General features: G+C 37.2%; 1 protein-coding gene across 1 annotated transcript in view; it reads left to right on the top strand.

The window, feature by feature from the left end:
• LOC135078176 (uncharacterized protein CG43867-like) overlaps positions 1-13103 on the top strand; it is a 409623-nt gene that overhangs the window by 53439 nt on the left and 343081 nt on the right. Inside the window, exon 2 of the mRNA XM_063972763.1 lies at positions 2508-2527. The gene's annotated coding sequence lies outside the window, so the exon portion shown is untranslated. The remainder of the gene's footprint in view (positions 1-2507; positions 2528-13103) is intronic.

Below are 13103 nucleotides of genomic sequence, written 5' to 3'. Positions count from 1 at the left end.
AAAACTTTACAAAAACGCTGCTGCTTCCAACACGAACCCTCAAGAAAAGGGTAATCCAGGACCCTTTCGCAAAGTTCGTCAACTACATCCCAGGGAGCGATATCTGGAGTTCAGTAATTTTAACTAATGACACTTTCTGAAGCTGTCGAGAGCCGTGTTTAGACTCCGGCCACAGCTCAGAGTGAACGGTAAAGCAATGTAGACAACATTGCATTGTATTATTAGCAGTTCACGGACTTTTGCTACGAAGTCCAATTTACTACATGCTTCAATTTTTGGTGCAGAAGGAAATTTGTTTTTCATTTATAGGTTCTTAGGGATCATGATAATTGGAGTTGATTTACGAACGATATTTTTTATCCGCCTGCGCGACGTAGAAGGTAATGTGTATTATGTTGCTACATCAATAACTCATCGCCATTCGTATAAAAAATACTTGCATTATGGTAAAACGTTGCTTAAAGATATTTACATAATATCAACTTTGGCATAGCGTACACGTAAGTGCTTCTGTCTCTTTTGGTCTGCCTGTTTTAGTCTAATTTTTTAATGCGAACAGCTAGGAACTGGAATTCGCTGCCTGCTGCTTTCTTTGCTTACAGGGCAGATATTATGTACCTTCCTAGACTGCATCTCATTGAACACCAGGTGCGATTGAGGTCAAATACCTGCCTTGTTATGCATAAAAAATATACTTCTTTCCCGGGCATAGCTTTTGGTCTGTCTGTTATATTTCGGCTATGCCCCATCGTGGTCCGTGGGTTTGAAGGATTTGTCTAAAGACTTGAGATATGGCGGCGCGCTTGTAACTCCGAGCCGAGTCACAAATTGTGCTTCAAGACGACTAATGTGTTCATTAGAGGAGGTACACGTGTCAAAGAAACTTGTTTCAGCTAGTTCTGCTCTACGTAGTCATGAAGGTAATAAATTAAGGGTTACAATTCGTGAAACTTGCCTGCTTTGTACATTTAAGTATGCTTAACGTTGAGATGTGTTGCATCGTGGTTTTGTGTTACTCAAGTATTGCAGTGTTTCGACTTTATGATAAGTTTGTTAGTACCGTAATGATCTCAAGAGTAAAGCTCGTTGGTTTTCAAAATCTTGCACAAAAATATGATTATTTCGTTTATTGAAATAAGTGAGGTTCATTTGTTGTAACCACATTACGATACGATACGATACGATAGTGCTCACCCAGCCAGGACGAGGCCTGCTCCGGTCAAACCGGCATACCAGGAGGCACGATTTTAAGGAAAGACGCTCTGGGATGGGAGAGGACGGCCGACTAGCCGCTGCGTCTTTAAACCGCAACCGGTCGACCACAACCAAGTAGATATGCATCCTGAGCCTGGTCTAGGAAAATAGGTAAAGACGGGTTATCGTTGATAGGACTGAGCGTTGATGCGATGAGATGGGCGGTCTGGCCTTTGATGAGATGGCTTTGGTTGTTCTTGGTTCATGTACTGCTGCTAGACTAGCCTCGTTGTTCTCTTGATATCTGCGGTACTACGTTTTTGTCGTCTCTGTATCTTCCAGATTAAATATTTCTTCTACTTCTTTTCGTAATGTCGTTGGAAGGACTAAACGCGTGGTGCGATGAGATGGGCGGTCTAGCCTCAGACTTTATATACCAGTAAGACAATGGCTGAATCGAAACGATTGCCTGCATGGTAATTTTGTATTTTATTTTTGTCGATTATCAGGTATTCAAGCCTGCGATGTAAGCTTTTAAAACTGAAAATACCGGAATGAAAGCTTAAATGAGAAGATACCACTCTTACGAAAGAAAATTTGACAATTAAACTGCGAAATCTCTTTATTAACTTCAAAATTTAATTTTAATAATATTATTGTATAAGTATTAAATATTCAATATAGCCTTATGAATATTCAGAGAGCAACTCAAAATGTCATTAATAGCAGAATCCAGATGTTATACCTCGAATTGGAGACACGGCTAACCCGTGATACAATGAACTTCGTCAATTTACATGCAAATAAATCGCGACAGACCGAGGCCAGTTTGCCGAGTTCTATTTGATTTAAATACATAATTTGATTCAGTTGTATCACTTATGTTGAGGTAACTAGGTACAATTTTGGACTCTATCATTTAAAAGGCCCATCTCCAAAGGCTTTTCGTGCTAAAAATAACGAGTATTTTTGTTGATATCCAGTTTACATGCAAAGAAATCGCGACAGACCGAGGCCAGTTTGCCGAGTTCTATTTGATTTAAATACCTAATTTGATACACACGTTTCGGTTGTATCACTCGAGGTAAGAATAAGGATATACCATTTTAGACTCTATCAAAACTTAAAAGGCTCAAATCAATTTACTCGTTATGTTTTAAAGCAAGTGCAAGGCGTGAAAACATTTCTGAGAAACTCAAAGTATTTTTGAGATCTAATTTTATTAGAATGAGTTAGAATGTAGTTCTCATTCAATTAATGGTGGGTCTAAATTATTTGAGAATTATTCTAATTTGGGGCTTTGTTTGTTTCAGATGGACCCGTCGCGGTTACAGTAAGTGCAGTTCTTTTTCTTTACTGATATTCTTCTTTAATCAATACACATTTGTTTGTAATCTTTAAAATTAATACAGCTCATGACAGAATTGTAAACTAATTAAGATTCTCCAAGCCCTTCAATAAACAGAAAAAAGAGTAGTAGTTGCAATCATAAGTTTTGAAATGCGTTTAATGTTAATTTTAACTTGTAAACTCCTGATTGGCAGATAGACTCTCCCTAATTGCCTATATGCACCCCTGGAACATTAATTAAATTATATTTCCCGCCAATTTATCTAATCCAAACAAAAGACGACCCGGACCGGACTTCAATTGTTTACCGCAAACGTCTCCGTTTCCTTTGTAATGAAAAATGTCCGCAGTTGTCCCGTTTTATGGCGCAACTTCTTGGCTTAAATTATTTTAAGTGCGGCCATTCCGCGCACGGCTTGTGGTTATCGTCGGTTGATTAATGCGGATTCGCTGGATCTTCCTTATTAGGAGAAAGAAGGGGTATTTTGTCTGGCTTCTAACTGTTGCATATCCATTTATACTAGGTATACTTCTTGGTTTACTTAATTTATTACTATTAAGTAGCAATTCACTAGAATGAAAGCAAAGATTATTAATTTTACTTGGTCAACTACTTAAGTTCAACCTTCGCGGGCTCAGCGACTTTATCTATCAATATTGATCGCTTATCCCAAACTTTGGTAATCGGACCCAGAGCTTTAAGCTGCATATAAAGATCTAAATTACTAATTGAAATAATATTTGGCCCCGAGTTTCTCGAAGAAGTTTATTGCAGATTCCAAAAAAGTTTTCTTGGACTCAACTGGCCCTAAAATAAGACCACGTCTCTATTTTCTTCCAATTAATGCACACAATCGTTTCGTTCCGTTGTAATTACAATGTGTAATTGTAATTACCTATCCCTAGAGTTCAAAACAACATCACCTCCAAAGCGAATTTAAATTTAAATAATTCCATTTCAGTTTCAAATGCGGGGTTCGTAAATATGCATTAATTAAAACAACAAAATAAAAACCCGACTGCGCTTGCTTCGTTACTGGAAGTAAATGCACCAGCAGATAAGCGAGTTTCATTTAAAAAGCTTTTTAAAACCCACCGTAATATTGTTTCTACTGAATTCTGGCGTTATCTAAAGGTTTTTAATTAAGGCTCCCCCGTAAGCGAGTTTCTATACAAACGTCATGCTTTAATTTACAAACAATAGAGATCTAAATTAGATTGTCAAAAGGCTGAAAAGAATGAATGAGATGTTGTTTAATTTTTCTGTGCAATAAAAAAGTAAAAAATCTTGTGAATTTATTTTAATTAAGGCCTTATGTATTTTTTTTGTATTGACATTTAGTGATAGGCTACGCTTTTCCTAAATTATTTTAAAAGCCAGGGATAAAACTAATAATTCAATAAGGAAACAGGAAATAGGATCTGCCTAAAGATGCTTTCTTCAATCCTACAATTAATAAAAATCGACTGTCAAAATTGTTATTGTTACATACGTTGTTTCAAAATTGTAGCGAACGGAAGCCTCTTAACCATTTCAACTATCAGATGAAAATGGGGACTTTCTGTAAAAATACGACAGTCGTAAATTTTTTGTTTCTTTTCTATTACCCGCGTTTGAGCTATGTAAATATTCTAAATTAAACTGTGTGTCGTAAAATCTCGCTTTTCCCAAATCAGGTGGACTCAGTGGGCTTATACCACGTTGTCTCTGACTTATGATTCATTTGGACAAAATGGCTACATGTTTAGAGTTGTGAGATAAAAAATCAGGATACTAGCGATAGCTGATATTAAGTCATCATCATCATCATCATTTCAGCCATAGGACGTCCACCGCTGAACATAAGTAGGCCAATGATTTCCATAATTGCCGGTTGGTGGTGACATAATATACGAAGACAAATCAAGCTCAAATCTGCGACATCTTATGTGAATTGTATTTACCCAGTAGGCTATATTTTGAGGCAGAAATGTGTAGTGTAGTCTAATGTTCTGTCGACTGTGTTTGGACTAGAGGTTGCAAATATTCGATAATTTTCTATTTCGAATATTCGAATATTTTTCCAGTGATATTCGAATATTATTCGAATATTCGAATACTTTCAAAAAATAAAAAGTACTTAAAATACCAATGTTTTTATTGCTGGTTTTATTGCTTTGGGAACTATATTTTAACTATTTAACAATATAGTTTTTAAAACAGTTATAAAATTCTCATCATCATCATCATTTCAGCCATATGACGTCCACTTCTGAACATAGGCCTCCCCCAATGACTTTCACAATGACCGGTTGGCAGCGGCCTGTATCCAGCGCCTTCCCGCTACCTATATGAGGTCCTCGGTCCACCTTGTGGGTGAACGTCACACGCTGTGCTTTTTGGTACGTGGCCTCCACTCCAGAACCTTGCTGCCCCATTGGCCATCAGTTCTGCGTACTATGTGATCTGCCCATTGCCATTTCAGCTTGCTGATCCGTCGGGCTATGTCAGCGACTTTAGTTCGTTTAAGAAAGAAGGAAGAAAGAAATATTCAGGATCTCCACATTTCTGATTCGATCTCGTAAAGAAACACCGAGCATAGCCCTCCCCATAGCACGCTGTGCAACTTTGAGCTTATTTATAAGGCCTATACTATTCTCGGTTGCCCAGTCAAGTTGGATTCGACGATTTAGCTTTTTCTCGAAATTTGATCTACCTAGCCGAATCGTTTGTCAGAGGTAGACATACTTGTCAACAGTCTCCAGAATTGAGCTCCAACCGAAACATGGACGCTGGACAAAAGCTTCGTTTTGTACATGTTCATCCAAAGGCCTACCTGTTGGAAAACTCGATAAAGGTCTTCGAGCATTGTGCCGAGGTCTTCAAGCGATTCTGCCATGACCGCAATATCGTCAGCAAACCGCAGCTGAGTGATGTATTTGCCATTGATAGTTATTTATGCCGAACCCTTCCATGCCTTGAATGCCTTTCCATTCAAGGAGCTTGAAAGCGTCTTCCAATGCAGCGGTCAACGGTTTCGAAGATATAACATATCCATACTTCACGCATCGGCGATGCGATGCGGCATCGCTGCAGAGGAATCGCCCTCGTGCTTTGCTCCTGTACCCGGACGGACCGACATGGTAGCGTTTCTGTACAGGCATTTTAGCACCTGGATATACCGATAGTCGGAGAGACTGCAGCAGTGCTTAAGTCTTGATCGAATCAAAGGCCTTCTTATAGTCCAAGAAGAGCACCACCACGCTTCTATCCCATGCCTCTGGCGTTGTTCCCTGAAGTAAGACGGAGCTAAAGAGTCTGAGTATCGGTGTTCCACCTGCGTTCAGAAGCTCTGAGGTTATCCCGTTATCACCTGGTGCCTTGTTGTTCTTTAGCTGTTTGAGAGCCTTCCTAATCTCGTATAGGCTGTTATACGGGATGTCTTTGGTATAGTGTCGCGTTAACCTAGCTCTTGCGTCTGTTCCTGAGCTATTAACAAATTTGGAGGTATATAGCTGTCCATAAATCTTTTTGATCTCACCCAAAACCTCGGCTTTTGTTGACGTTACCGTCTGCCGTCTTCAGCATCGTCAGCTGACTTTGCTCAATAGAGTTGTCTCTTTCAAGTTATTTGGAACTTTGGTTTCGCTCTATCGCCTCTTTTATACTATTTGTATCAAAGTTGCGAATAATAAAAATATGATTGAAAAAACAAAAAACACAACTACGTAAAAATGAACAGAAAAGACAGAAACAAGAAAACTTAGTGTTCACAAATGCAGTTGGAAGCATCATGACTAGTTCTTTTAGCGGGTGATATGTATTTGATGCCTCCGACTGCATTTACAAACACTAAGTCGTCTTTTTACTATCTTTTTTGTTTATTTTTGTAATATTCGAATATTCGAATACACGTAAATTTACTATTCGAATACTAATTTGAAATGAAAATTCGAATATTCGAATATTCGAATATTCGATTGCAATCCCTAGTTTGGACACGAGGCTTGCTAAGCGTGGGTATCGCTGTGACCACTCTTAAAGTAGTAGTAGTATAGATCGTTTCATCCACGAAGACGCGCCCCACCACTTTTTGATCGAGAGAAGCATGGGGCGCAGGGAGTTTGATCCGAGCAATCCGAGCGTCATTATTATAGTGTGTGTGTGTGCACTGGATAATTTAGCGTGTACCGATAACACTCAAACATTAGCGGAAGAATGGTGGGGCGCGTCTTCGTGGATGAAACGATAAATAATCGATATTACATGAAAAGGTCCACCTGTTGCTGTACTAGCAAGGACCTTCTGAATCCCACTGCATTACGTCATACCGTAGTACAAGCGGATCGAATTAAATTTTTATTCCTGCAATTCGTCGGGGCCCATATTATGCCGTATTTTAATAAAACCGGATTGCTAAGGACGGCTGTAAAATGAAGAGAGTTAATGTAGGAAAGTAAATGAGGCTGAGGGTTTATGGGGCAAGTTTCGTTAGTGTATAAAACGATTATTTCCTTGAAGGAATCGAGAAAACTTTAAAGGAGAAAACCTGGAATAGATGCGTCATAAAATTTAGATTTTTTTTCTACCAACTCAAAAAAGCTTTTACTTAATTTCGAATCAAATTAACGTATTAATATTCAGGGTTTTATTCTTATGAAATGTTACATCCGAACCAACTTAATAATTTTACTAAATTTTGAATTAAATTACCGTACATTTTTGTTTGTTTTAGAATGTCAACACAGTGTTTAATAACACTATGAATTGTGCATGATTTATTTTTGAAAACAGCTGTTATAACTAGCATTAGGTAGTCATTCATAATGTGGATGTTATGGCCTAGTATGATCTACTACTATGGGGCCAACACTGTTATTAACCCTAGTGCCAGCTACCATAAGCATAAGGTCTATTTGAAGAAATTAACAAAAGTTTTGAATATTTTCTTCGTAAATGTTGAGAGGTTTCACCTAAAAAATACGGCGCGAAGTTAGCGTAACTGAATTTGGCTGTAAATACGAAATTTTAGATTTTTCAGTAATTTTTCTTAGGAAGTGGCCCATATTTCTGGCTATAAATTAGAACAGCCGTAACACATGTACTGCAGCGCGCTATTACGGAAGTTGGCTCGTACGTCAGCCGAACAAAGCGCTACACGGTATTAGCGTAGCGCGACGAGAACGGCCAGCTCAGTGCTAATTAAACGGATGCTGGTGTTATGTAATTATAATATAATTAAAATACAAATTAGTCAAAGAAACAATGCTTAGACAAAGAAAAATCCTTAGTCAAAGAAACATTGCTTAGTCAAACTAAACTTTTAACTTTAATTATTTAAAGAAAAAGTTTTTTTTTGGTAAATGTCTTAAATTATATCAGATACAACAAGATTCCAGTGTTTTGCTATAAGCAGCTATAATTGGTTAAGATTGAAGAAGTTTCGTTCAGTAACAAAAGCGCGAGAAGTTTTTAGGAACTTTCATGTTCACCAAAATAAGTTAGTGAAATGAACATTTTGTTACATCTAAAAATGTAAAGCACTATTCCTCCTATAATTTGTAACTCATTAATCCATGTAAGTAACTATTTGAACAGATAATTATAATACATTTGTGCTGGCTGTGTTTATTAGCCTGTGTCACTGGTCCTTTTTATCATCGCAACTATTCAGAGCAATTTACCGACTCCCCCGAGACTGGGGGCAAACAATTATGGCTTTTCTTGTTTTGTTCACACAAACTTCATGCATTATTTACTTTGGATGGCTGTTCTGTTTAACACCTATTCATTGTGCCGTTTAGTTGATGAGTGTGATCGAATAATCCTATTGTTTGGTAGGAAATGTGTTTGGTAACACAAATAATAGTAGATTGAGTCAAATCAAGTGTTGTGTAATATTGATAAGTATTTCTGTTTGGTTAGTCCAATTTTTGAAGATGAACGATGATGATTAACCCTCCTTCTGGCGCAGTCGGGTAAAAATTATAATAAATTTTCCTTTCACAAACTTTAATATTATGTAATAGTTATAATAATTTGTTAAGAAAAAATTGAATTGCCTAAAGTGGGAATCGAACCCACGACCCTTCGATTACCAGGCTACTGCTCTGACTTCTGAGGTATTTAGAAGATTTGAGTTTCAACTCTTAATTCATGATAAAATTTTTAACTATAATAATATTTTGTTCACCCACATCACTTTTGAGTTCAAACTCTGACACTTAAAAGTTGAAACTTTTAATTGGAGTTTAAAAACTTTTTGCTCCAGCACATGTGTAGCCAAAAAATGCGAATTTAAAACTGTTTCTTGTAAACTGGCCACCAGTGGAAAGTTTCCAGAAGTTTCCAGCCGAGTCTGGAACTCGCAAGTTGTGCAGTTTCGTAGGATTTCCCCTTATTGTTGCACTCGCGATGCATGTAAGAAATCTTATGCTGGAGTTAAGGTTTAATATTAATATTATAAATGTGACAGTTAGTGAGGGTGGATGAATTTTGTTCTTATTCATGCAGAAACTACTGACCGGATTTTTATGAAACTTTATAATAATATTAAGTATTTCTGTGGCGGACTGAACGCGGGTAAAAGCTAGTTTTGGGTAAATATTAAAAAGTAGTTTTTTTTTGCGTTAACGAGTCGCATCTCAATCCTTTCATTCTCATGAAATCTCGATTTTTTCAAGTTATTTATAATTTTCATATTAAAAAGTAATTTATAGATTTTTGTCGTGTATGCCGTTATGATACCCAAGATTTCTTTTTTTTTCGTAAAATATTTTTGTCACAAAGCTCTTTCTATGTAAGTTAAACGTAGGTCACGAGTTCACCTTCAGAACACAATGCCAGTACGTTTTCACGAATTTATTTGTACAATCTTTGTAAAATCATACTTCAATCGGTGAAACATGTTTACCAAACCACAATATTACACATTTTTAGAAAACCAAATCGCAAATACCTATTCAACCCACAACAATACAACGTACGTGTATTGTGTAGAATGTATACGCGCTAAAATTGTTCTACGTGAAAAATCAACACAGCCCTCCCAAGAATCACAAGGTCCTTTCGGTACAAAAGCGTCACAGTAGGGGTGGATGGAATAGGCTCTCTTGGTAACAAGGGTTAATGTATAAACAAAAAATAAGAATTTCTCTCTCTCTCGCTCATAAACTCGCTGATAAACATAATTATATGGAATTTAAACTGCTCTCAAACTAGATTCGAAAATATGCTGACAGTAGAACCTGAGTTTTTTGTGCTACTTCTTCTTAGCACGGGCCCATATTATAGTCCCGAAGCAGTGGTAGAGTTTATGCAAAAAACTCTATTCATCATTATCTTCATTTCAGCCACAGGACGTCCACTGCCGTACATAGGCCTCCCATATCGCGCGGTCCACCTTGTGGGTGGATGTCTCACGCTGCGTTTTCCGGTACGTGGCCAGACTCCAGAACCTTGCTGGCTCATCGGCCGTCAGTTCTGCAATGATTAGTATAATCTTAAGAAAAGAGCTACTGAGCCAATGTCTGTTGCAGAATTACGTTTGAAATGTACAAAGTAAATTGTATGAGCTCTGCCCGCCATTCGCAACATTTTAAATTAATAAGGGAACGACAAATTAAACGTAGTTCAGAACGACTGGACTTGACATACGAGTACAGTGGTTTATTTGTGCTTTACGAGCTTTGTGGAGTTTATAAAGTGTTCTTTTGCAGTCACATAGAAGTCTAAGCTATAGGTATATATGCATCATAAAAGATAGAATTTAGAAGTATACGTTTAGTAAAAAGTGAGTATTTACATCTTCAAGCTTGTAAAAATATTGAAAAGGAGCCTAGGGAGAGATCTCCTTAGCCAAGAATTTTTTTGCGCTGCTTCTTATCGGTTAATATTATTGCCCCGAAGTAATTTATTTATTACCAGCTGCGATACATTAATGTTAGTTCAAAATTTAGATTGATAGGTACTGGGGGGTTTATTGTTAAAAGAGTTAGGACACGTAAAATATAGTGGGAATGAAAAATTTGAAAGAAATCATGACTATAAAAACATTTACATGTGGTAAACGACCACAGTTACAATCGTATGATTCGCTATCGTATCTAACTTATTATATGTATAAACTGAGCTGAATATACTGTTTACTGACATTCCAAATCTACCTCCAAGACCAATTTGTACCCTGCAATCGTATTGTAGCACCAAAAACGTTCGAATAGCAACAGATTCCCACCCGGTCGGAATAGAAGAAACAATGGGGTAAAGTTCCAAATTTATGCAAAATACCAGCGAGATAAATTATCCAAATTGTTGTTCTGCATGAAAATGGAGTAGTGGCAAGTTGGCGGGACATAGTACAATGAGGTACACCAGCTCACTACACAATGGAGGTACAAAATTGCTACTATGCTGCTGTGAATGCTTCAGTCTAGTTGCGATGCATAATACAGGCGCAGACCAAGAGCTAAGCCAAGTAAGTAAGCTTAGATCGCATACCTAACGCAATTTCCCATGGTGTTTTTAGGTATGATTTGCAGAAAACTATTGAAAACTTTTATGCAATCTAAGCTAAACTAACTTAGCTTAGAATAGGTGAATAATTCTAACGAATTTTAACGTGGATTTGGTTTCGCACTAACAATTTACTAAGGTTTTATGTTTCGTATAAAACAATAAATAACGTGCATATACAGGGTGTTAGGTAAATGGGTATATGAGCCGACACTAACCCATGTTAACATAGGCATATAAATGGTATGGTGAAGTCAGAAATTTGATATCATGATTTAATTTTTTTAAATTTTCATACAAAATAAATTTTATAAAATCCGATTTGTATGAAAATTTAAATAATTAAAATGAAGATATCAATTTTCTGACTTCACCATACCATTTATATGAGCATGTTAACATGGGCTAGTGTCGGCTCATATACCCATTTACCTAACACCCTATAGAGCACACCAGAGTAATATTTTGTTAAAATAACATTTAACTACATAAAATACTACAGTGTTAGCAGTTTCGGCTTTTAGAGGGTCTTATTATGTAAACTGGCGTTTTTATTTTAACTGTATTCTTTCGCATGCGCTACATTATGTGTTCATTATGATTTAAACGTTGCTAGAACCACAGTAGATAAATCAAACAGTACGGAAGCTTCATACAAACGCTCGAAATCAGACTCACGCACACAGACGCACGCTTTACACGAGCTCTAAGCGAACCTCGCAGTCCATCCGTCGCGGGTGGCGCGCGCAAGTCGCGCGCGTTGTGTTTTTAATTTAATAATAATTGTATTGCATGCGCTGTCCGCTGTATTTTTAAAAACATGCCACGAGTGTATTGCGTTTAATGAAAGGTGAAAATAGTTTGATATTACTTTTTAAATAAAATGCTTAATTAATTACGTAATTACGCTTCTTAACAATTTATCTGTTCTATTTGATAAGTAATTTGATTCGATTTTGATTTGCTAGTTTATATGTAACTTCTTATACCTAACTAACAAAAAAATAAAGACATCGTATTTATGTTGAATTGTTGAACGTTTTTTTTATTACCTTACACATTTTTTTAAAAACTAAGTACTGTTAATGGAGAAAAATCTAAAACGTTAAAAAACGGTATCGTTATAGCCAATGAGCTGAATGTCTAGTCACTCTAAAAACTTCAGATAAAGGGACGCGCGCGGACGATTCCGCGCGACAACCCTCACACTCAATTGAAGTGTAGGTATTTAACTCGCCGAAAGGGCCTAGTTTCCGTACTGCTTTAGCTCATATATATACTGTGCTAGAACTATGCTAATTGCCGTGTAAATTGATCATCGTGCTGGAATGAAGTTATTTTTCAACATCAAACTGAATATGGAAGTCGGATCGCATGTTCATTCACAAGCACGTCAGATTATACAGTTTTGTTGCAAAATAACCTCTATTGCAACGTCTTAAGATGTCACTGTGTTTAGTTGGATGTGCTGTCGTTCATTAACACAGCATTTGCATTTGTTTGATCTAGAACAGTATCATTATTTATACATTTTCTGAGGTTTTAAAAATCAGGTAAAGTTATTTCAAATATGAGACTCCAACACATCAAAGTATGTATAATTAATGTTTTTTGGCGATGGGGCAGCAACGTTCTGGAATGGAGGCTGCGTACCGGAAAACGCAGCGTAGGACGTCCACCCACCACAAGGTAGACCGACGACCGCGACATCATAAAGGTAGCAGGTAAGCGCTGGACAATCAACATGGAAAACATTGCAGAATAGCCTGTATTAAAACGAGATAAGACGCCACTTTAGCTTGATGTGCATGTACATTGTAGTTTTCGCATTGTACTCCACTACATGTAGCATTTTAGAAACTTTTTACGTATTTACAAAATGGCTTTCGATAAAAGGTCTATCTAGGTCCTCCATCGCACCAGCAATTTGGTATTGAATTGTTGATTATTCGTTTAATTGTCGTGTTTTTATCCACGTTTCGGGCGATAAAGCGCGCGCGCCGTAAACACGCGTATCGTGCGTAATGGCCGCGTAATTAAGCGAGCGATGTCCGAATACGGCCCA

Source organism: Ostrinia nubilalis, chromosome 14 (genome assembly GCF_963855985.1).
Source record: "Ostrinia nubilalis chromosome 14, ilOstNubi1.1, whole genome shotgun sequence".
Lineage (NCBI taxonomy): Eukaryota > Metazoa > Arthropoda > Insecta > Lepidoptera > Crambidae > Ostrinia > Ostrinia nubilalis.
Note: the sequence above shows the minus strand (reverse complement) of the source record. Positions and strands in the feature narration are given on the sequence as shown.